Genomic DNA, 23809 nt, shown 5'->3' on the forward strand with positions numbered 1-23809 from the left:
CTAAAAGGGGTCCTTACCTTCACGCTGAGCCAGTGCTGCTCCTACTGCATGGTTGGAGGCGTCGCACATTATTTCAAATGGCTGGCTCTAGTCTGGTCCTCTCACAATTGGAGCTTGAGTCAGGACGGTCTTCAGCTTATCAAACGCTTGTTTGCAATCCTCACTGAACTCGAACTCAATATCCTTCTGCAGTAGTCTAGATAAGGGAAGTGCTACCTTACTGAAGTCCTTAATGAATCTCCTGTAAAAACCTGCATGGCCAAGGAACGAACAGACTTCCCTCACAGAGGAGGGGTAAGGCAAACTAGAAATAACATCCACCTTTGCTGGATCTATAGAAATGCCAGTATTAGACACAACATGTCCTAGTACAATATCTTGTTTTACCATAAAGTGACATTTTTCAAAATTTAATACAAGGTTTGTACTGACACATCTATCTAATACTCTAGATAATCCATCTAAGCAAAGGCTAAAGGAATCGCCATATACACTAAAATCATCCATAAAAACTTCCATACAGTCCTCAATAATCAGAGAAAAGACTCATCATGCACCTTTGGAAGGTAGCTGGTGCATTGCACAAGCCAAAGGGCATTCTCTTGTAAGCATAAGTCCCAAAAGGACATGTAAAAGTGGTCTTTTCCTGATCCTCAGGAGCTATATGAATATGGAAATAACCTGTGTAACCATCTAAAAAATAATAATGTGATTTACCTGACAGGCAATCCAGCATTTGATTAATGAATGGAAGAGGATAGTGATCCTTACGAGTGGCCTGGTTGAGGTGTCTGTAGTCAATGCAGACCCTCCAGGCGTTCTGAACTCTGGTTGCCCTGAGTTTTCCGTGCTCATTCTTCACTGTAGTGACTCCAGACTTCTTGGGCACCACTTGTACTGGGCTTACCCATTCACTGTCTGAAATAGGGTAGATGATATCTGCCTCTAGTAGTCTGGTCACTTCCTTCTTGACAACCTCTAAGATAGTGGGATTCAGTCTTCTCTGGGGTTGACGGACAGGTCTTGCTCCCTCTTCTAAAAATATCCTATGCTCACAGACTTGAGGGTTGATGCCTACTATGTCTGCCAAACTCCAACTAATTTCCTTCTTGTGCCTCCTCAGCATACTAAGTAACTGCTCTTCCTGTTGAGAAGTGAGTTTCCTTGCAATGATAACTGGAAACTTCTGCTCGTCTTCAAGGTAAGCATATTTGAGGTGTGGAGGAAGGGGTTTTAATTCTAACTTCTGATCATGGTTAGGCTCTGGGTTGTCTGGAGCTGGTAACAATGGTAAAGCACTGTCATTGTCCTTTGAGAATGTCCCCACACTTAGACCTTGTCCTATGTACTTCTCTTCAAATTCCTCCTGGTGAACTTCAGCCACGGTTTCATCTATGATGTCACACTGGAGGATAGAATGATCCTCCAGAGGATGCTTCATAACTCCATTCAGATTGAAGATTACTACTCAGCCATCTATTTCAAAATAGTATGTTCCTGAAAAAGCATCTAATTTGAACTTCGAGGTCTTCAGGAATGGTCTTCAGAGTAGGATTGATGATAATTTCTCTGAGTCATTTTGGGGCATCTCCAGGATATAAAAATCAATGGGAAATGTGAGCCCCTTAATGCCCACTAATACATCTTCAGCAACTCCAGCCACTGTAATAATGCTTTTATCTGCTAACACAAAATGAGCTGCCGACCTTTTTAAGGGAAGGAGCCTCAAAGTATCATATATAGACAAAGGCATTATACTCACACATGCTCCTAAATCACACATGCAGTCAGAAAATACTACACCACCAATAGTACAATTAACCAAACATGGACCTGGGTCACTACACTTTTCAGGTAAACCTCCCATTAAAGCAGATATGGAACTACCTAAAGGAATAGTTTCTAATTCATTAATTTTGTCTTTATGTATACATAAATCTTTTAGAAACTTTGCATATTTAGGTACCTGTTGAATAACATAAAAAAGAGAAACAGTTACCTCAACCTTTTTGAATATCTCTACCATTTTGGGATTAGGTTCCAGCTGCTTCCTGGGCTTCCTTGCAAGTTGTGGAAATGGAATGGGAGTGGTGTCTTCTGTAGTGTCTGTGCCCTGTGGTGCTTCCTCCTGTGGTTGAATTTCTTCTTTTTCTGCCATGTCCTGTATGTCCTCTTCCTCTTCAACATCTTCTATTTCCACTACCTCTTCAGCTGAGGCGTGTTCTGGTGGGCTTGGCTCCTCCTGATTCCTCTCCTGCAGTGTGGTTCCGGACCTTAGGGTGATGGCATTAATGCCACCCTTTAGATTGGGTAATGGTTGAGAGGGGATTCCACTAGAGCTCAAAGGCTGGTTATTGAAGTTATTCATTGATCCAATCTGTGAGACAAGAGCTTGCAAAGTAGAGTTCAGACCATTTAGTGTAGCATAAAGGTTATTTTCCATGGTCTGTTGTCTCTGATCAATAGATTGTAGTAAGTCGTCATTAGAAGATGAAGAAGGATAAGTAATTTGAGAGGTTTGCTGTTGGGTATTCTGTGGTCCTTGGGATTACCTCAGGTGAGGTGCTCTGTAAGGCTGGTTCTGGTTCTGCTGCCTGTTGTTGTTATTATTCCACCTCTGATTTTCCTGATTGTCTCTGCCTCCTCTGTTATTGTTGTCCTTCCAATTCTGGTTAGAATTGTCCTACCATCCATGGCTGTAATTGCCACCCTGATTGTACCCTTGGTTGGGGCGGTCATAGAAGTTATGAGTAGCTTCCACGGTGTTGTCTTCCTGCTGGAGCTGCGGACATTCATCAGTATAATGGCTATAATCAGCACAGACTCCGCAAACTCTCTGTGGGACTAACTGTTGGCTTTGCTGTGGTGGAGAAGGTTGAGCTTGCTGAACTTGTTGTTGATTCAATTGCATCTGCTTCAGCAAGTTGGTTATTTCACAGATACTCTGAGTTAGAGCAGCAGTCTCTCTGCTAGAGGATACTTCTGCAACGATTTTTGAACGGCCTTGTTTCTGCCTGTGATTCCGAGTAGATTCAGCTAAGTCACTGATCAATTGCTATGCCTCATCAGTGGTCTTGTACTTTTTCATAGACCCATTGCTAGCACTTTCCAATGTGGTCTTATCTTGGGGCCTCATGCCCTGTGTGACGTAACCGAGTAACACTATCTTGTCAATCATATGGTGGGGGCATGCTTCCAGAAGATTATTGAAGCGCTCCCAGTATTCATAGAGAGTCTCGGATTTGTCCTGAACAATCAAAGAAATGTCTTTCCTCAGTTTATCAGTTACTTCAGCCGGAAAGAACTTTTCCAAAAATTCTCTTCTAAGTGTATCCCAGTCGGATACAGTTGCTGCGGGTTGAGTGTAGTACCACTCTCTTGCCTTTCCCTCAAGAGAGAACGGGAAAGCTTTCAACAAAATTGAAGTTTCATCTGCACCATCACGCCTAACAGTAGAACAGGCTGCTTGAAAATCTCTCAGGTGCTTGATAGGCTCTTGAGCAGGTAAGCCATGAAACTTGGGCATCAAATTGAGCAGTGCAGTCTTTATTTAAAAGTCTGTAGCCACCGCTGGGTGATGCGCTTGAAACGGTTGCATTGTAAAATCAGGGGCTCCAGCCTCCTGGATAGTAACTCTCCTAGGTGCTGCCATGTCACCTACAGGTAAATCAACCGAATCAGTAGAACGGGGGCTGGTTTCTTCCTCAAGTGACGTTTCAGATCCACCCTCAGAGAGGACTAACTGACGCCGAGCTTGCCTTATTCGTGAAATAGTTCTTTCAATCTCAGGATCGAATACTGGCAAGCTTGGATCAGGAAGTGAACGCGTCATCTAACGAAAGAAACAAGCAGCTCATAGTAGCAAGATAAAATAAAATGCAAATAAATAAATTCCAATCAATAACTTAGCACTCTATTGCAACTCCCTGGCAACGGCGCCAAAAATTGACGTGGTGGAAATTGGCGAGTCAAGAATTGTTATAAGATATGCGTTGCAAGTATAGTTCTTAACCAACCATAAATCCGCTTATCAATTTAGAAGGGTGTCACAAAAATTAAAATTAAAATACTGGGAGTATGAATCCCAGGTCGTCTCCCAACGAGTTGCAGAAAGGTGTGCTATTTTATTAATCAGATGTTTTCAAAAAAGGTTTGAGTTGAATAAACAGGAAATTAAATTGGAGAAATTAAATAATTTAAATAAAAGCCTTGACTAGGAGTAGATTAGTTGGAAGCCCTATTCTTGTTGAAGTACTCTCAAGATTAATTAATAATTGAAGATTGTTCTGTTTAGTTATCCCTTACTAGGTAAGGGAAAGTCAAACAAGTTGGAATGCTACTTCTATTCACAAGTTCCAACCCACTCAATAAAAAGGGATTGGTGTTAGTGACTAGAGGGCAATCCAACAATAAACCCAATTACAATTTTTCTTTTGAGCATTCCAACTCAAGGGTTCCTTTCAATCAACTCCCCATCAAGTTAGGGAACTACTCGCTCATTGTGAATGTAGAATTCATAACATAGAAAAGGAAATTAGAGAAAGACATGATAAATAAAAATCAAAGAAATCAATTAAAAAAAAGTAATTCTTGTATTAATAAGCTCTAAAATAATCCAATAGTAAAATTGAGTAATTAAAGGACATGGAAGAGTAAGAGCCAAGTAAAGAAAACGAACTAGAATGACGAAGTCTTGATGAGGTAATAACTCTTCTCAATATCCCAATGCAGAAAGCAATAGAAATAAAATCCTAAGAACTATGAATGTGTAGAGAGAAAACCTAGAGGAGGAGTAAAACTATATCTAAAAACTAAAATTGTGTAGAATGAATGTTGTTGTTGGTTCCTGCATGTTCTCTGGCTCTAGTCTGCTTTTCTGGGCCGAGAACTGGGTCAAAGCAGGTCCCAAAATCGCCCCCAGCGAATTCTGCAGATTATGCAGATCGCGTCATTCATGCGGAACGCGTCATTCGGCATTTTGCCCTGCCACACGAGCGTGTCGTCCACGCCTCCGCGTCACTTGTGCTATTCCAAACCGCGCGGTCGCGTGAACTATGCGGCCACGTCACTGCGATTTCCTCTCTTTCACGCGGTCGCGTGAGCCATGCGGCCGCGTCACTTCTCGCTGGTCATCTCCTCAATTTCTTGTGTTCCTTCCATTTTTGCAAGCTTTCTTTCCAATCTCCAACTCATTCACGCTCTATAAAGCCTGAAACACTTAACACACAAATCACGTTATCGAATGGAATAAAGGAGAATTAAAATACGTAATTAAAAGTCTCTAGGAAGCAAGTTTTCAATCATGTAATAATTTTAGGAAGGAAGTATAAATGCATGCTAATCACATGAATAAGTGGGTAAAGATCATGATAAAACCACACAATTAAACACATTATAAACCATAAAATAGTGGTTTATCAACTGCATTGCATTTCTCTATTTTTTGCAGGGTCCCTTCTTGATGACAAAAGGGGGAGAAAAAGACTAAAAATAGGGCTGAATTGAAATTGAAATTGGAGTTGCTGGTTACTCTGATTTGTTATCTTTTGTGCTCTATTTTGTTGGATGGTTGCTCTGTTTTTATGATCTGTTGGTGCTCTGTTTTAAATCTTTCAGCAGCTTGTTAGTGGATTCATATCAAACTGAGCCTTGATTATTTTTTGATAAAGATGTCTTCTTGATAATATATGGCTCTGTTTTTAAAAGGTTCCATGTTTTGAAAATTTGTATCATTTGGAACTTTTAGAACATGCAGACAGGTGTTGCTTCCATGAATATTGTTTGGTAACTAGGCACACATTATGGGGGAGCATATTGAACAATGGAAATGAGGAGGATTCGGCCAAACTATCTATAACACCCTACCACACAGAGCCTTATGCTTAAGTCATAAGACAGAGGTGGCGAGGTATTACGACCTCTAAAAATAAAAATTAGTAAATATAGTATTGTGAAAGATGTTTATAACTAGGAGCCTTTGAAGACAAGGGGTAAAACAAAACCGTTAAATTGAAAAGCACAACACTCTGATCGATAACGTAACGAAACAGATAAAGGATAGATTAATGTGAAACCATAAACAAAAGACTGCCAAAGATACGAATATCAAGACTCAAGACCTAGTTTGTGAAGATAACCGGTCCGAGCATACAAGTATACTTATATAAACATTAACATAGGACCAGTAATGTCCTGGAAAAGTCGAAGGCAATCCTAGAACTTCCACCAGATAATTCAAAGCTTATAAACAGACTAAACCATCAATGGCAACTGACTAAAGATCTTCAGTCTAACTAATACTTCCCTTTCCAATTCCTGCAGACCTCCTAACTGCCAGCAGTAATATAATATGGCAAACACAATTATATCAGACAAGAACATATACAGATAGGAAGCAGATATGACATTTAGATAATTAGCAGGTAATATGCAATCAATTAGGCAATTCCAAACAATTCACATAGTATGCATATGATGAATGCCTGTCCTAATGGCTGACGAATCTCATCTGTCAGTTATAAAGCCAACCTGACAAGTCATGGTAGCTAACCATTGGACTGTCCCTCTGTCGCGCATCCCCAACTCGAGTTATACTCAATCATAAATTATAATTCATATCCAACACCCTAACTGGTGTATATTCACGGGGGTGAGCTCATCCGGAACTTTCACAGTGTCCGGCCACACTTACGACATAGGGTCAGCAGAGTATCGAGTCTCCACCTGGAGCACATGGTGGCTAGCCATTGCTTTCTCCCATGAAAACTCGTATCTCAGATAGTGGAAGTGCAACATTCACATTTCATTCAATAAGCATATATGCAATCATTCTCAGCCATAACTCAATAATGGCTCAGCCATAATACGGAAATAACTCAGCCATCCGGCTCATAATTCAATCCATAACCAGCCAATTTATTAACAATTACAGCTCATCGGCTCACGGCATATAAGGCACTTCCACCACCATCCTCCGTATCTCATACGATTCTCTTTGATCATCATTGATCATTAACTCTCCCCTTTCTTCATTCACAAATTATCACATTTCCTAACTTTTTCCCATTGCTAGGCTTATCATAATGATTTAAGACAGAAGGGGTGAGATCGGAGGCTTAGAAGTTTGAAATTTGGCTTTGAAAACTCAAAAATCAACTTTGGAATGAAAATAGGGTCACGCGTGCGCGTCGCCCACGCGCACGCGTGGAATGCATCAAGGTACAGTGACACGTACGCGTCCCTCCATGCACACGCGTCGATGGGAGAAAAGCCAAGTGACGCCTACATGTCAGCCACGTGTACGCGTGGGTGCGTTTTGTGCCCCAAGCACAAAACCAGCACAACTCAGGCACAACTCTCGGGAATTTTGGCTGGGCCAATTGAATTCGCTCATCGACGCGTACGCGTAGGTAGTGAAACTTTGAAAATGACGCGTGCGCATCGGCTACGCCTACGCGTGGGAGTGCATTCTGCCAAAAATTTTACTAAGTTAAAAAGCTGCAGAATTCACAGTTTCAAACCCCAATCTTCCGACGGGCATAACTTCTCCGTTTTAAATCATTTTTCACCCGTTCTTCGAACGGCATAAACATCCCGGATCCAATTTCATTTCTAAATAAATTTTGCATAAATCGGGGATCGGGATTCAAAGTTATGATCCATCAAAGTATGCCCAAAATCACATTTTTATACAAAACCACAAAGTGCCATTTTCAAAACAAACCAATTCCAATCCTTTTTAAAATCAACCAAAACATACCAAAAACCACTTCAAGCCTCCTCAACTCATACATTTTCATTTTTATCAAATTATAACCATCAACCCATCATGTTAACCAAGCTCATCAATTGATCCAATTTCAAACACAATATCATGTCATATGTATTTTTCCTCATTCCAATTTCCAACAACACCATTTCCAATCAACCACCAATACTTACAATCATTACCATCCTTACTCTCAACATGGTTTCACCCACAAATCAACCTCAACCAATTATTAGTCACATATCAAAACATGCATATCTCTTATGCATCACACCATCAAAACATCAATATTCATAATCACATATATGACCACAGAATTTATTTCAACCATTCAACAACATCAACCATTCAAATCCTATCTTAGGGCCTCTAGTCTAAGTTCTCACACCACATTACATTTTAAATACAGGAAATCGAGACCATACCTTAGCCACTTTTCGTTTAACCTGGAACACCTCCAAATCACTTTTTCACAAGCTCACCAAGCTTCCACACCTTCAAGAACAGATTTTTAGCACACCAAAGCCCTTTTTCAAGCTTTCCAAAACCTCAATCAAGCTTCAATATTCACATACACACTACCTAAGCCATAAATATCACATTCAAACACAACAACTCAATACCCAACATCATAAACCAACAATTTCTACTAGAGTTGAGAATTGTACCACACCCAATGGTCAAGGAGACAAGATTACACTTCTCCTTCAAGCTAGTTGGGTCCTATAACATCAAAGATCCCAAAATCTCAACATTTTTTTCCATTAATTCGAATTTACGGCTGAGAAAACTGGACCAAAATCGTAGCTTACCTCAGGAACAAAGTAGTGGGTTTTGTAGAGCTCGTCGCAGTGAACGCGTGGCCATAAACGGTGCGGCAATCGGAGCTTCGGATCAAAAGTTATGGTGGTTTGAAGATCAATTAAGGGTAGAACTTTGGAGAAGTGTTCTTCCCCCTTTCATTCTCATTTCAGCGTGTTTTTGAGGGTTTAGAGGAGAGAGAGTGCTGTTTTTAGGGTTTTAGGTTTAGCTTGGTTGGGCCACGGGCCGAATATGGGTCCGGTTGGCCCAGTTTGGCCCGTTCAGTTCAATCTTGGGCCGATTTCTATAAAATTGGTATCAAAATTCTAGTTTTAATCTCCTCTATCATGTTAAGCCATGAAAATCATATTTTTGGATTTTTAGAATAAATTATCATTTATGGGCTAATTAGCCGTTAATTAACCGGATTTTACATTCTTCCCACCTAATTGAAAATTTTGCCTACAAAATTCGAATTCAATTACCTGAGAATAAGTGCGGATAGTTAGTTCGCATCTCCGACTCAAGTTCCCAAGTGTGCTCCTCAACACCGGCTCGAATCCATGCCACTTTGACTAAAGAAACTTCTTTTCCATGCAAACGTTTGATACTTGTATCATCAATTCTGACCGGAGTCACTGGAAGCGTCAAATCATATTTTAACTGAACTGATTCCGGTTCTAACACATGGCTAGCATCAGGAGTATACTTCCGAAACTATGACACGTGAAATACGTCGTGCAGGTTCGAAAGGTGGGGTGGTAGGGCCATCAGATATGCTACTGGTCCAACCCTCTCCAGGATCTAAAATGGACCGATGTATCGAGGATTCAACTTCTTCACTTTAATCGCCCTACCTACTCCTGTGGTTGGAGTAACCTTATGGAAAACATGGTCTCCTTCCTCAAATTCCAAGGGCTTTCGTCTCTGATTGGCGTAACTTTTCAGACGACTCTGCGCAGTGAGTATCCTATCTCGGATTTTTTTGACTTGTTTGGTAGTGTCAGCTATCATCTCCGGCCCCAACAAGCTTTTCTCCCCAGCTTCATACCAACATAGCGGAGATTAACATTTCCTCCTATACAAAGCTTCACACGGAGCCATTTCGATGCTCGCATGGTAGCTATGATTGTATGCAAACTCTACTAACGGCATATACCGATCCCAACTTGCCGGTTGGTCCAAAACACAAGACCTCAACATATCTTCTAGTGTTTGGATCGTCCTCTCGGATTGATCATCTGTCTAAGGATGGTAAGCCGTACTCAATCTTAATCGGGTTCCGAAAGCTTTCTGAAATGCACCCCAGAACCTGGAAGTGAAACGAGGATCTTTATCAGAAATTATAGTGGTAGGCACACCATGAAGTCTCACAATCTCTTTTATGTACAACCGTGCTAGTTTCTCAAGGGTGTAATTCATCCGAATGGGTAGAAAGTGAGCCGACTTCGGTAGTTGGTCCACAATCACCCAGACAGCATCAAAACCGGTCCTAGTCCTTGGCAGTCCTGACACAAAGTCCATCGCAATGCTCTCCTATTTCCATTGCGGAACTTCTAAAGGTTTCAACGTCTCAGAAGGTCTCTGATGTTCAATCTTCACCTTCTGACAAGTTAAGCACTTTGAGACGTATTCTGCCACATCATTCTTCATACCTGGCCACCAAAACATCGCTTTCAAATCATGGTACATCTTAGTACTCCCCGGGTGAATAGAGAATCTGCTTTTGTGTGCTTCCTTTAAGATATCTTGCCGCAAAGTGCCAATGTCCGGCACTATGATCCTATCCTTGAATCTCCATAGCCCATCCTGATCTTCTGACACTCTCCACCGCTTTTCTTGCTCAATAATTGGAAACACCTTCGGTAACACGTCATCGTTTTCATGAGCCTTTAGAAGTTCAAATTTAAAGTCACTTGAGATCTACAATTGACTCAAACATAGAGTTCCATACACTTCTTGAACAGCAATCTTCAGACTCTCGAATTCCTTGAGTAACTTCTCTTCTTGAAGCATCATCCAAGCAGCTACAACGACTTCTGACTTAACGCATCCGCCACTACATTGGCTTTTCCCGGATGGTAATCCAACTCAAAGTCGTAGTCCTTCAGTAACTCCATCCAACTCCTCCGCCGCATGTTAAGCTCTTTCTGATCAAAGAGATATTTCAAGCTCTTGTGATCAGAGAAAACTCAGAACTTAATCCCATAGAGGTAATGTCTCCACACCTTTAACGCAAACACAACCGCAGCAAGTTCCAAATCGTGCATAGGGTAGTTAACTTCATAAGGTCTCAACTGTCGTGAGACATACGCCACCACATTACGATGCTGCATCATCACACACCCTAGACCCTTTAGTGAGGAATCATTGTACACCTCAAATGGTTTGTTCGGCTCAGGTAACACCAACACAGGTGCGGTAGTCAACTTTTACTTCAACATTTGAAAGCTTTCCTCACACTTAGGAGTCCAAACAAACGACGCATCCTTGCGGGTTAACTTTATCAATGGCAAAGCTATTTATGAAAAGCCCTTGATGAATCTTCAGTAGTAACCAGCTAAGCCCAGAAAACACCTTATCTCAGTTACTGAGGTTGGTTGCCTCCACTCCATCACTGCTTCCACCTTAGAAGGATCTACAGCTATCCCCTGTTTACTCACCACGTGCCCCAGAAACTTCACCTCACTCTTCCAGAATTCACATTTAGACAGTTTTTCATAGAGCTTCTTTTCCTTCAGTATCTGCAACACGGTCCTCAAGTGCTCTGCATGCTCCTCTTCAGTCTTGGAATAAATCAGTATGTCGTCAATGAAGACAACAACAAATTTATCCAGAAATGGACAGAAGACTCTATTCATATAGTCCATAAACACTGCTGGAGCGTTTATCAACCCAAAAGACATTACAGTGTACTCGTAATGACCATAACGAGTCCTAAAAGCGGTCTTAGGGATGTCCTCACCTCTCACCCTTATTTGGTGATAACCGGATCGCAAATCGATCTTGGAGAAAACCCCATCTCCCTGCAACTGATCCATGAGATCGTCAATCCTTGGTAGTAGGTACTTATTCTTTATTGTGACCTTGTTCAGCTACCTGTAATCCACACAGAGTTGCATACTCCCATCTTTCTTCTTTACCAGTAACACTGGCACACCCCACGGGGAAACACTTGGTCAGATAAAGTTCTTACCCAACAGATCCTCTAGCTGAGACTTTAGCTCGGCCATTTCTAGTGGTGACATCCTATAAGGAGCACTCGAGATTGGTCCAGCCCCAAGCACCAACTCAATAGCAAACTCAACCTCGGTTAGGTGGAAATTCATCAATATCGTCGGGAAACACCTTTGAAAACTCACACACAACTGGAATTTGCTCCAATCTCTGATCATCACCCAAAACGCCCACGATTAACAACAGAATACCCTGACATTCGGTCCCAGAACAATTTACCATCATAGAGTTCAAGTAATAACTATTCAACACAACCGGCCCTTCTGTATCTTCTGGCATAAAGTATAACGACTTTGCAGAACAGTCGAGCAAAATATGATTCTTAGATAACCAGTCCAAACCTAAGATAAGATCAAGACCGGTCATCGGCAAGCAGATTAAATCACGAACAAAATCATGAATTGGTTTGGTTAAAGCAGAAGAAAGCAGAGTTCAAAATGCCAAAACCAAAACATGAATGAAAACATTTTACAGAAATTTGGGCAGCATTCCGGCTAAAATTGGATTGTCCCGGAAAATAAACAGCAATCAAATAGTTCATATGAATCAAAATTAAAGCTGTAATTACATATAATGAATATAAACATAAAAATTCAGTGTACAGAGCAGCAAGAAACAAGGAAGTACAACATATGAACATTACAATCATCACAGCAATAGCAGAATAAAACAAGAAACACGAACAGTGTAATTAAACAGACCTAAATCCACTAACCACATCCTAGGCTACCTGACAACCTAAAATCCACTACAACACACATATCTAACTAGCCTAAAGATGAACATAAATAGAAAAATATGAATTAACTATGAAGGATAGAAGGGTGGCGTTCGTCGGAACCTGGTAGGCGTAAGAGAGAGAGTGGGGCAGAGAGGTGGCTGGGGATGACGGCGGTGGTGTCCGGCGTGGCAGAAGAGGGTGGCGCGGCGGTGGTGGGTGCTGTTCAGAGGAAGGGAGGGAAAAGGGTGGTGTAATAGGGTAGGGGGTAATAGGGAAAGGGAGGGAGGTTTGTGGGTGGCGCTGGGCGGTACGGCAGCGCGGTGGTGGGTGGTGGTCGCGGAGGGCAGTGGCGGTTAGGGGGGAAGAAGAAGAAAGAAGAAGAAAGAAGGGGGAAGGAGGAAGGGGGTGGGTGGCAGTGATGGTGGCTGGGTGGTGGTTGGGGGTTGGAGAAGAAGAGAGGAAGTGAAGGGGTTTGGGGAGGAGAGAGGCGCGACTGATAGGGTTCGCGTGACTGGAGGGTTATAAATTTGAATCCACACGATCGCGTGGGGCACGTGGTCGCGTGGTTGGGCTGAAATAGTGGTTGACGCGATCGCGTGGAGGGCAAAAAGAGTAAATGACGCGATCGCATGGGGCATGCGATCGCGTCGCTGGAATTTGTGCTAAATGCACGAATCCAACGTCGTTTCAGCGCAACTCTCTGTTTCCTTTTGGGGTGTTGTGCAATCCTATGCGACGCGATCGCGTCGCTCACGCGGTCGCGTGGGATTGGTATTGTGCGAAACACACAATGGCCGCACAATTCCAGCCTAACTTTCTGGACATTGGATCTTTACGCCGATCTCTAGGGCACGCGGTCGTGTGAATGACGCGGTCGCGTGGGAAGTGTTTTCCGCAATTTGACGCGATCGCATGGGTGATGCGGTCACGTCGCGCACCTTTTTTTTTATGCAGTATGCAGAATGCAAATATGAATGCGGTGCAAAACTCCAGGTTCAATATAATAAAATAAAACTTGAAAAAAAAATAAAACTAAATAAAAATTGAAAAAGGGACAATCATACCATGGTGGGTTGTCTCCCACCTAGCACTTTTAGTTAAAGTCCTTAAGTTGGATATTAGATGAGCTTCCTGTTATGGCGGCTTATGCTTAAATTCATCCAAAAATCTCCACCAATGCTTGGAATGCCAATAGCCTCCGGAGTCCCAAACTAGGCATGTAAAGCTTCTGAGCAGCTTCAAATAGATTCTCAGGCCCCCCGGGTGACAAATGTCAGCATAGATTCCAGGATCCCAAACTTTGCTTTTAAATCCGCCTTCGTCTTGATCTATACTTTTCCATCTGGGCGGTTTAGAGATTAGATTCTCACCAGGATAACCAAACGTTTTCCGAGATCCATCCAATTGATCATGATGCCAATCCGTGTACTTTAAGTTGAAGCGTGGAACCTTATTGAACCTTGTGCACCAGCTCTGAGTACGAGCCATTTCCCGCTTACTCTTAAAGCCACCGAGAGCTCTAAGCTGGCCATCTGTTTCAAGCAAACCATATTCAAGTGGAAAAACACAGTTAAAGGTTAAGGATTGTACCCACTTAAAGCTTGTATTGGGTGGTAATGGCCTTGGGATAGGTGGTTCCAGTGGTTCTGTGAGTTCTACTCCCTTGTGCTTGGTGCACGAAATTGTGATCTCCAGGCTCGAACAAATCCTGGTAATGGCTCCAAAGCTTGGTGCTCTGATCTTAATTCATAATTGTCACAACTTCGATACAACTAACCAGCAAGTGCACTGGGTCGTCCAAGTAATACCTTACGTGAGTAAGGGTCGAATCCCACGGAGATTGTTGGTATGAAGCAAGCTATGGTCACCTTGTAAATCTCAGTCAGGCAGATATAAAGTGATAATGGTGTTTTCGAATATTATATAATAAAATAGGGATAGAGATACTTATGTAAATCATTGGTAGGAATTTCAGATAAGCGAATGGAGATGCTTTTCGTTCCTCTGAACCTCTGCTTTCCTGCTATCTTCATCCAATCAGTCTTACTCCTTTCCATGGCTGGCTGTATGCAAGGGCATCACCGTTGTCAGTGGCTACATCCCCTCCTCTCAGTGAATAATATGCTCACGCACCCTGTCACGGCACGGCTATTCATCTGTCGGTTCCCGATCATGCTGGAATAGGATTCACCCTCCTTTTGCGTCTGTCACTAACGCCCAGCACTCGCGAGTTTGAAGCTCGTCACAGTCATTCAATCATTGAATCCTACTCAGAATACCACAGACAAGGTTTAGACCTTCCGGATTCTCTTGAATGCCGCCATCATTCTAGCTTATGCCACGAAGATTCTGGTTAGGAGATCTAAGAGATACTCATTCTAGCTTAATTCATGTAGAACAGAAGTGTTTGTTAGGCACGTGTTCATAGGGGAGAATGGTGATGAGCGTCACACATAATCATCACCTTCATCACGTTCTTGGGTGCGAATGGATATCTTAGAAACGAAATAAGAAGAATTGAATAGAAAACAGTAGTACTTTGCATTAATCTTTGAGGAACAGCAGAGCTCCACACCTTAATCTATGGAGTGTAGAAACTCTACCGTTGAAAATACATAAGTGAAGGTCCAGGCATGGCCGAGATGGCCAGCCCCCTAAACGAGATCAATAGTCTCCTAAGATGAACAATGGAATAAAACTGAGACCAAAGATACCTAATACAATAGTAAGAGGTTCTATTTATAATAAACTAGTCACTAGGGTTTACATGAGTAAGTAATTGATGCATAAATCCACTTCTGGGGCCCACTTGGTGTGTGTTTGGGCTGAGCTTAAGTGTAGCACGTGCAGAGGCCATTTGTGGAGTTGAACGCCAGTTTCTGTGCCAGTTTGGGCGTTCAACTCTGGTTTTGGATCCTTTTCTGGCGCTGGACGCCAGATTTGGGCAGAAGGCTGGCGTTGAACGCCAGTTTACGTCGTCAATTCTTGGCCAAAGTATGGACTATTATATATTGCTGGAAAGCCCTGGATGTCTACTTTCCAACGCAATTAGAAGCGCGCCATTTCGAGTTCTGTATCTCCAGAAAATACACTTTGAGTGCAGGGAGGTCAGAATCCAACAGCATCAGCAGTCCTTTTTCAACCTTTGAATCTGATTTCTGCTCAAGTCCCTCAATTTCAGCCAGAAAATACCTGAAATCACAGAAAAACACACAAACTCATAGTAAAGTCCAGAAATGTGAATTTAACATAAAAACTAATGAAAATATCCCTAAAAGTAACTAGATCCTACTAAAAACATACTAAAAACAATGTCAAAAAGCGTATAAATTATCCGCTCATCACAACACCAAACTTAAATTGTTGCTTGTCCCCAAGCAACTGAAAATCAAATAGGATAAAAAGAAGAGAATATACTATAAATTCCAAACTATCAATGAAACATAGCTCCAATCATATGAGCGGGACTTATAGCTTTTTGCCTTTTGAATAGTTTTGGCATCTCACTTTATCCATTGAGGTTCAGAATGATTGTCATATATAGGAACTTCAGATTTCGAATAGTGTTATTGATTCTCCTAGTTCAGTATGATGATTCTTGAACACAGCTTCTTTATGAGTCTTGGCCGTGGCCCTAAGCACTTTGTTTTCCAGTATTACCACCGGATACATAAATGCCACAGACACATAATTGGGTGAACCTTTTCAGATTGTGACTCAGTTTTGCTAAAGTCCCCAACTAGAGGTGTCCAGGGTTCTTAAGCACACTCTTTTTTTGCTTTGGACCTTGACTTTAACCGCTCAGTCTCAAGTTTTCACTGGACACCTACACGCCACAAGCACATGGTTAGGGACAGCTTGGTTTAGCCGCTTAGACCAGGATTTTATTCCTTTAGGCCCTCCTATCCACTGATGCTCAAAGCCTTGGGATCCTTTTTATTTGCCCTTGCCTTTTGGTTTTAAGGGTTATTGGCTTTTTCTGCTTGCTTTTTCTTTTTCTTTCTATTTTTTTTTCGCCCTTTTTTTTTTTCTGCAAGCTTTGTTCTTTGCTGCTTTTTCTTGCTTCAAGAATCATTTTTATGATTTTTCAGATTATCGAATAACATGTCTCCTATTCATCATTCTTTCAAGAGCCAACATATTTAACATTCTTAAACAACAACTTCAAAAGACATATGCACTGTTCAAGCATACATTCAGAAAACAAGAAGCATTGTCACCACATCAATATAATTAAACTAAGTTCAAGGATAAATTCGAAACTCATGTACTTCTTGTTCTTTTGAATTAAAACATTTTTCATTTAAGAGAGGTGATGGATTCATAGGACATTTATAACTTTAAGACATAGTTACTAACTACTAATGATCATGTAATGAAGACACAAACATGGATAAGCACATAACATATAAAACGAAAAAACAGAGAAAGTAAGAACAAGGAATGAGTCCACCTTAGTGATGTCCTTGAGCTCTTCTATGTCTCTTCCTTGTCTTTGCTGCTCCTCCTTCATTGCCTTTAGATCTTCTCTGATTTCATGAAGGATGATGGAGTGCTTTTGATGTTCCACCCTTAGTTGCTTCCAATAATTGTGTGGAAGAAAATGTATCCCCTGAGGTATCTCAAGGATCTCTTGATTTGCAGTCAAATGTTCTACCACTGAGCTATAGACCCTTGATGGAAGCTTTTGTCTTCCCTTTCCTCTTTCTAGAGGCTTCTTTGGCCTTAGGTGCCATCAATGGTTATGGAAAAAATAAAAAAGCTATGCTTTTTACCACACCAAACTTAGAATGTTGCTCGCCCTCGAGCAAAAGAAGAAAGAATAGAAGAATAAGAAGAAGATATGGAGGAGATGGAGGGAGATGTGTATTCGGCCATATGGGTGGGATTGGGTGGGAAAGAGATGTTGAATTTTGAAGGAAAGTGGGTGTTTGGATGTGAGTGGTAAAGAGTTAATAGGGAAGAGTGTTTATTGGGAATAGAGGATGATTGAGAAGAGAGAAGAGAGTGAGTGGAGGTAGGTGGGGATCCTGTGGGGTCCACAGATCCTGAGGTGATCCTGTGAGGTCCACAGATCTTGAGGTGTCAAGGCATTTACATCCCTGCACCAATTTAGGCATGCAAAATGCCCTTGCACACAACTCTGGGCGTTCAGCGCCAGGTTGGTGCCCATTTTGGGCGTTCAACGCCCATTTGCTGCCATTTCTGGCGTTGAACGCCAGAACCATGCTTGTTCTGGGCGTTCAGCTCCAGGATGCTCCCATTCTGGGCATTCAGCGCCAGAACTTTGCTCTGTTCTGGCGTTTGAACGCCAGACAGATGCTCCTCCAGGGTGTGATTTTTCTTCTGCTGTTTTTGATTCCGTTTTTGATTTTTTTGTTTATTTTGTGACTCCACATGATCATGAACCTAAGAAAACATGAAAAACAATAAAAATAAGAATTAGATAAACATTGGGTTGCCTCCCAACAAGCGCTTCTTTAATGTCAATAGCTTGACAGTGGGCTCTCATGGAGCCTCACAGATGTGCAGAGCTTTGTTGAGACTCTCCAACACCAAACTTAGAGTTTGGATATGGGAGTTCAACACCAAACTTAGAGTTTGGTTGTGGCCTCCCAACACCAAACTTAGAGTTTGACTGTGGGGGCTCTGGTTGACTCTGCTTGGAGAGAAGCTTTTCCTGCTTCCTCTCCATGGTTGCAGAGGGAGATCCTTGAGTTTTGAATACAAGGGAGTTCTCATTCCAGTGAAGGAATATTTCACCTCTGTCAACATCAATCACAGCTCTTGCTGTGGCCAGGAAAGGTCTTCCTAGGATGATGGATTCATCCTTTTCCTTTCCAGTATCCAGGACTATGAAATCAGTAGGTATGTAAAGGCCCTCAACCTTTACTAATACATCTTCTACTTGTCCATAAGCCTGTTTTCTTGAGCTGTCTGCCATCTCCAGTGAGATTTTAGCAGCTTGCACCCCATAGATTCCCAGTTTCTCTATTACAGAGAGGGGCATGAGGTTTATCCCTGAACCAAGGTCACACAGAGCCTTAAAGATCATGGTGCCTATGGTACAAGGGATTATGAACTTTCCAGGATCCTGTCTCTTCTGAGGCAATGTCAGTTGATCCAGATCACTTAGTTCATTGATGAACAAGGGAGGTTCAACTTCCCAAGCATCAATGCCAAACAATTTGGCATTCAGCTTCATGATTGCACCAAGAAACTTGACAGTTTGCTCTTCAGTAACATCCTCATTCTCTTCAGAAGAGGAATACTCATCAGAGCTCATGAAGGGCATAAGGAGGTTCAATGGGATCTCTATGGTCTCTAGATGAGCCTCAGAGTTCTTTGATTCCCCAGAGGGAAGCTCCTTATTGATCACTGGACGTCCCAGGAGGTCTTCCTCCTTGGGATTCACGTCCTCTCCTCTCCTCACAGGTTCGGCCATGGCACTTATGTCAATGGCCTTGCACTCTCCTTTTGGGTTCTCTTCTGTATTGCTTGGGAGAGTATTAGGAGGGATTTCAGTGATCCTTTTACTCAGCTGGCCCACTTGTGCTTCCAAATTTCTAATGGAAGACCTTGTTTCATTCATGAAACTTACAGTGGCCTTAGATAGACCAGAGACTAGATTTGCTAAATTAGAAGCATTTTGTTCAGAGTTCTCTGTCTGTTGCTGAGTTGATGATGGAAAAGGCTTGCTATTGCTAAACCTGTTTCTTCCACCATTATTAAAGCCTTGTTGAGGCTTTTGATCCTTCCATGAGAAATTTGGATGATTTCTCCATGTTGAGTTATAGGTGTTTCCATAAGGTTCACCTAAGTAATTTACCTCTGCTATTGCAGGGTTCTCAGGATCATAGGCTTCTTCTTCAGAAGATGCCTCTTGAGTACTGTTGGATGCAGCTTGCATTCCATGCAGACTCTGAGAGATCATATTGACTTGCTGAGTCAATATTTTATTCTGAGCCAAGATGGCATTCAGAGTATCAACTTCAAGAACTCCCTTCTTCATAGGCGTCCCATTACTCACAGGATTCCTTTCAGAAGTGTACATGAACTGGTTATTAGCAACCATGTCAATGAGTTCTTGAGCTTCTGCAGGCGTTTTCTTTAGGTGAATGGATCCACCTGCAGAAGTGTCCAGTGACATCTTTGATAGCTCAGATAAACCATCATAGAATATATCCAGGATGGTCCATTCTGAAAGCATGTCAGAAGGACACTTTTTGGTCAACTGTTTGTATCTTTCCCAAGCTTCATAGAGAGATTCACCTTCTTTCTGTTTGAAGGTTTGAACATCAGCTCTAAGCTTGCTCAGCTTTTGAGGAGGAAAGTACTTGGCTAAGAAAGCCGTGACCAGCTTATCCCAAGAGTTCAGGCTGTCTTTAGGTTGAGAATCCAACCCTAATCTAGCTCTGTCTCTTACAGCAAAAGGGAAAAGCATGAGCCTGTAGACTTCAGGATCTACTCCATTAGTCTTAACAGTATCACATATCTGCAAGAATTCAGTTAAGAACTGAAAAGGATCTTCAGATGGAAGTCCATGAAACTTGCAGTTCTGCTGCATCAGAGAAACTAATTGAGGTTTCAGCTCAAAATTGTTTGCTCCAATGGCAGGAATGGAGATGCTTCTTCCATGTAAATTGGAATTAGGTGCAGTAAAGTCACCAAGCATCTTCCTTACATTATTATTATTTTCGGCTGCCATCTCCTCTGCCTGTTCGAAGATTTCTGAAAGGTTATCTCTGGATTGTTGTATTTTAGCTTCTCTTAATTTTCTCTTCAGAGTCCTTTCAGGTTCTGGATCTGCTTCCACAAGAATGTTCTTATCCTTGCTCCTGCTCATATGACAAGGAAGAATGGCCAGAAAAATGATAATAATAATAGAGATCCTTTATACCTCAGTATAGGGATCCCTTTGTAAGTGAAAGAAAAGAGGGGGAGACAAAGAATGTAATGTAATGGAAGAAACACAACTGTGAGGAGGCTTTGAGATGTGAGATGTTAGGATATGAATGAATAAATAGAATGAGATGGGGGAGGAATAATTTTCAAAAATTATTTTGAAAAAGTGTTAGTGATTTTTGAAAAATGGTTTTTGAAAAAAAATGTTAGTATTTTCGAAAATTTTTGAAATAAAAAATAAAAAATAAAAATAATTAGTTAATTAAAAAGAAATTTTTGAAAAAGAGGGAGATATTTTCGAAAATTAGAATTAGTTAGGTGGTTTTGAAAAAGTTAAGAAACAAACAAAAAGTTAGTTAGTTAGTTGAAACAAATTTGAAAAGATAAGAAGTTAGGAAGTTAGAAAAGATATTTTGAAAAGATATTTTTGAAAAAGATAAGATAAGAAGATATTTTGAAAAGATATGATATGAATTAGTTTTGAAAAAGATTTGATTTTTTTTAAAATCACAATTAATGACTTGATTCACAAGAAATCACAAGATATGATTCTAGAACTTAAAGTTTGCATTTTTCTTAACAAGCAAGTAACAAACTTCAAATTTTTGAATCAAAACATTAATTGATTATGTTATTTTCGAAAATTTGGTATAAAAATAAGAAAAAGATTTTTGAAAAATATTTTTGGAATTTTCGAAAATAACTAAGAATTTTGAAAAAGATTTGATTTTTGAAAAAGATTTTGAAAAAGATAAGATTTTCAAATTGAAAATTTGATTTGACTCATGAGAAACAATTTGATTTTTAAAAATTTTTGAAAAAGTCAACTCAATTTTCGAATTTGATGAGAGAAAAAGGGAAAGATATTTTTTTTGATTTTTGAATTTTTTTTGAAAAACATGAAAATTATGCAATGCATGAAATTTTTAGATCAAAACATGTGATGCATGCAAGAATGCTATGAATGTCAAGATGAACACCAAGAACACTTTGAATGTCATGATGAACATCAAGAACATATTTTTGAAAAATTTTTAATGCAAAGAAAACATGCAAGACACCAAACTTAGAATTCTTTAATGCTTACGCACTAAGAATTCAAGAATGCATATGAAAAACACCATACAACATAAAACAAAAAATCATCAAGATCAAACAAGAAGACTTACCAAGAACAACTTGAAGATCATGAAGAACACTATGAATGCATGAATTTTCGAAAATTTGCAAGATGCATATGCAAGTGACACCAAACTTATAATGTGACTCAAGACTCAAACAAGAACACAAAATATTTTTGATTTTTATGATTTTCTAATTTTTTTTGGATTTTTATTTTATATTTTTCGAAAATTAAAAGAAAAATAAGGATTCCAAAATTTTTAATATGAATTCCAGGAATCTTGCCATGTTAGTCTAAAGCTTCAGTCCAGGAATTAGACATGGCTCACTAGCCAGCCAAGCTTTCAATGAAAGCTTCAGTCCAAAACACTAGACATGGCCAATGGCCAGCCAAGCTTCAGCAGGTGATCGTGGATCAACAGCGGGTAGATCAGGAACAGTAGCAGGTGGATTAGCTCCAACTAGCTTGCTCTTGATAACCAATTGCAAGCCTCAGTCCAAATGAATTTAGACATGGCTTTACAGCCAGCCAGGCTGCAACATATAATTACATGGGCTGGAGTGATTAGTTGAATACCAATCCCAAAGTAGTTTGGGTATGGCTTTACAGCCAGATATGATTCAACATATTTCATGAAACACTAGAATTCATTCTTAAAAATTTTGAAGCCATAGAATAATTTATTTTTGAAAACATTTTTATTTTTTTCGAAAACAGATGAGAAAATTTTAGAAATATTTTTGAAAAGTTTTTGAAAATAAAATAAAAAGAAGATTACCTAATCTGAGCAACAAGATGAACCGTCAGTTGTCCATACACAAACAATCCCCGGCAACGGCGCCAAAAACTTGGTGCTCGAAATTGTGATCTCCAGGCTCGAACAAATCCTGGTAATGGCTCCAAAGCTTGGTGCTCTGATCTTAATTCATAATTGTCACAACTTCGATACAACTAACCAGCAAGTGCACTGGGTCGTCCAAGTAATACCTTACGTGAGTAAGGGTCGAATCCCACGGAGATTGTTGGTATGAAGCAAGCTATGGTCACCTTGTAAATCTCAGTCAGGCAGATATAAAGTGATAATGGTGTTTTCGAATATTATATAATAAAATAGGGATAGAGATACTTATGTAAATCATTGGTAGGAATTTCAGATAAGCGAATGGAGATGCTTTTCGTTCCTCTGAACCTCTGCTTTCCTGCTATCTTCATCCAATCAGTCTTACTCCTTTCCATGGCTGGCTGTATGCAAGGGCATCACCGTTGTCAGTGGCTACATCCCCTCCTCTCAGTGAATAATATGCTCACGCACCCTGTCACGGCACGGCTATTCATCTGTCGGTTCCCGATCATGCTGGAATAGGATTCACCCTCCTTTTGCGTCTGTCACTAACGCCCAGCACTCGCGAGTTTGAAGCTCGTCACAGTCATTCAATCATTGAATCCTACTCAGAATACCACAGACAAGGTTTAGACCTTCCGGATTCTCTTGAATGCCGCCATCATTCTAGCTTATGCCACGAAGATTCTGGTTAGGAGATCTAAGAGATACTCATTCTAGCTTAATTCATGTAGAACAGAAGTGTTTGTCAGGCACGCGTTCATAGGGGAGAATGGTGATGAGCGTCACACATAATCATCACCTTCATCACGTTCTTGGGTGCGAATGGATATCTTAGAAACGAAATAAGAAGAATTGAATAGAAAACAGTAGTACTTTGCATTAATCTTTGAGGAACAGCAGAGCTCCACACCTTAATCTATGGAGTGTAGAAACTCTACCGTTGAAAATACATAAGTGAAGGTCCAGGCATGGCCGAGATGGCCAGCCCCCTAAACGAGATCAATAGTCTCCTAAGATGAACAATGGAATAAAACTGAGACCAAAGATACCTAATACAATAGTAAGAGGTTCTATTTATAATAAACTAGTCACTAGGGTTTACATGAGTAAGTAATTGATGCATAAATCCACTTCTGGGGCCCACTTGGTGTGTGTTTGGGCTGAGCTTAAGTGTAGCACGTGCAGAGGCCATTTGTGGAGTTGAACGCCAGTTTCTGTGCCAGTTTGGGCGTTCAACTCTGGTTTTGGATCCTTTTCTGGCGCTGGACGCCAGATTTGGGCAGAAGGCTGGCGTTGAACGCCAGTTTACGTCGTCAATTCTTGGCCAAAGTATGGACTATTATATATTTCTGGAAAGCCCTGGATGTCTACTTTCCAACGCAATTGGAAGCGCACCATTTCGAGTTCTGT

The 23809-nt window shown here is 40.9% G+C and overlaps 2 non-coding genes across 2 annotated transcripts; both read left to right on the top strand.

Annotated features, from left to right (window-relative positions):
• Positions 1–3172: 3172 nt before the first annotated feature.
• LOC112780788 (small nucleolar RNA R71) lies at positions 3173–3280 on the top strand. Its single transcript, XR_003191603.1, has one exon. It is a non-coding gene; the product is annotated as a small nucleolar RNA R71 (small nucleolar RNA).
• Positions 3281–19731: 16451 nt separating this feature from the next.
• On the top strand, positions 19732–19839 carry LOC112781229 (small nucleolar RNA R71). The gene has a single exon (XR_003192018.1). It is a non-coding gene; the product is annotated as a small nucleolar RNA R71 (small nucleolar RNA).
• The last annotated feature ends 3970 nt before the right edge of the window (positions 19840–23809 follow it).

Source organism: Arachis hypogaea, chromosome 19 (genome assembly GCF_003086295.3).
Source record: "Arachis hypogaea cultivar Tifrunner chromosome 19, arahy.Tifrunner.gnm2.J5K5, whole genome shotgun sequence".
Classification (NCBI taxonomy): domain Eukaryota; kingdom Viridiplantae; phylum Streptophyta; class Magnoliopsida; order Fabales; family Fabaceae; genus Arachis; species Arachis hypogaea.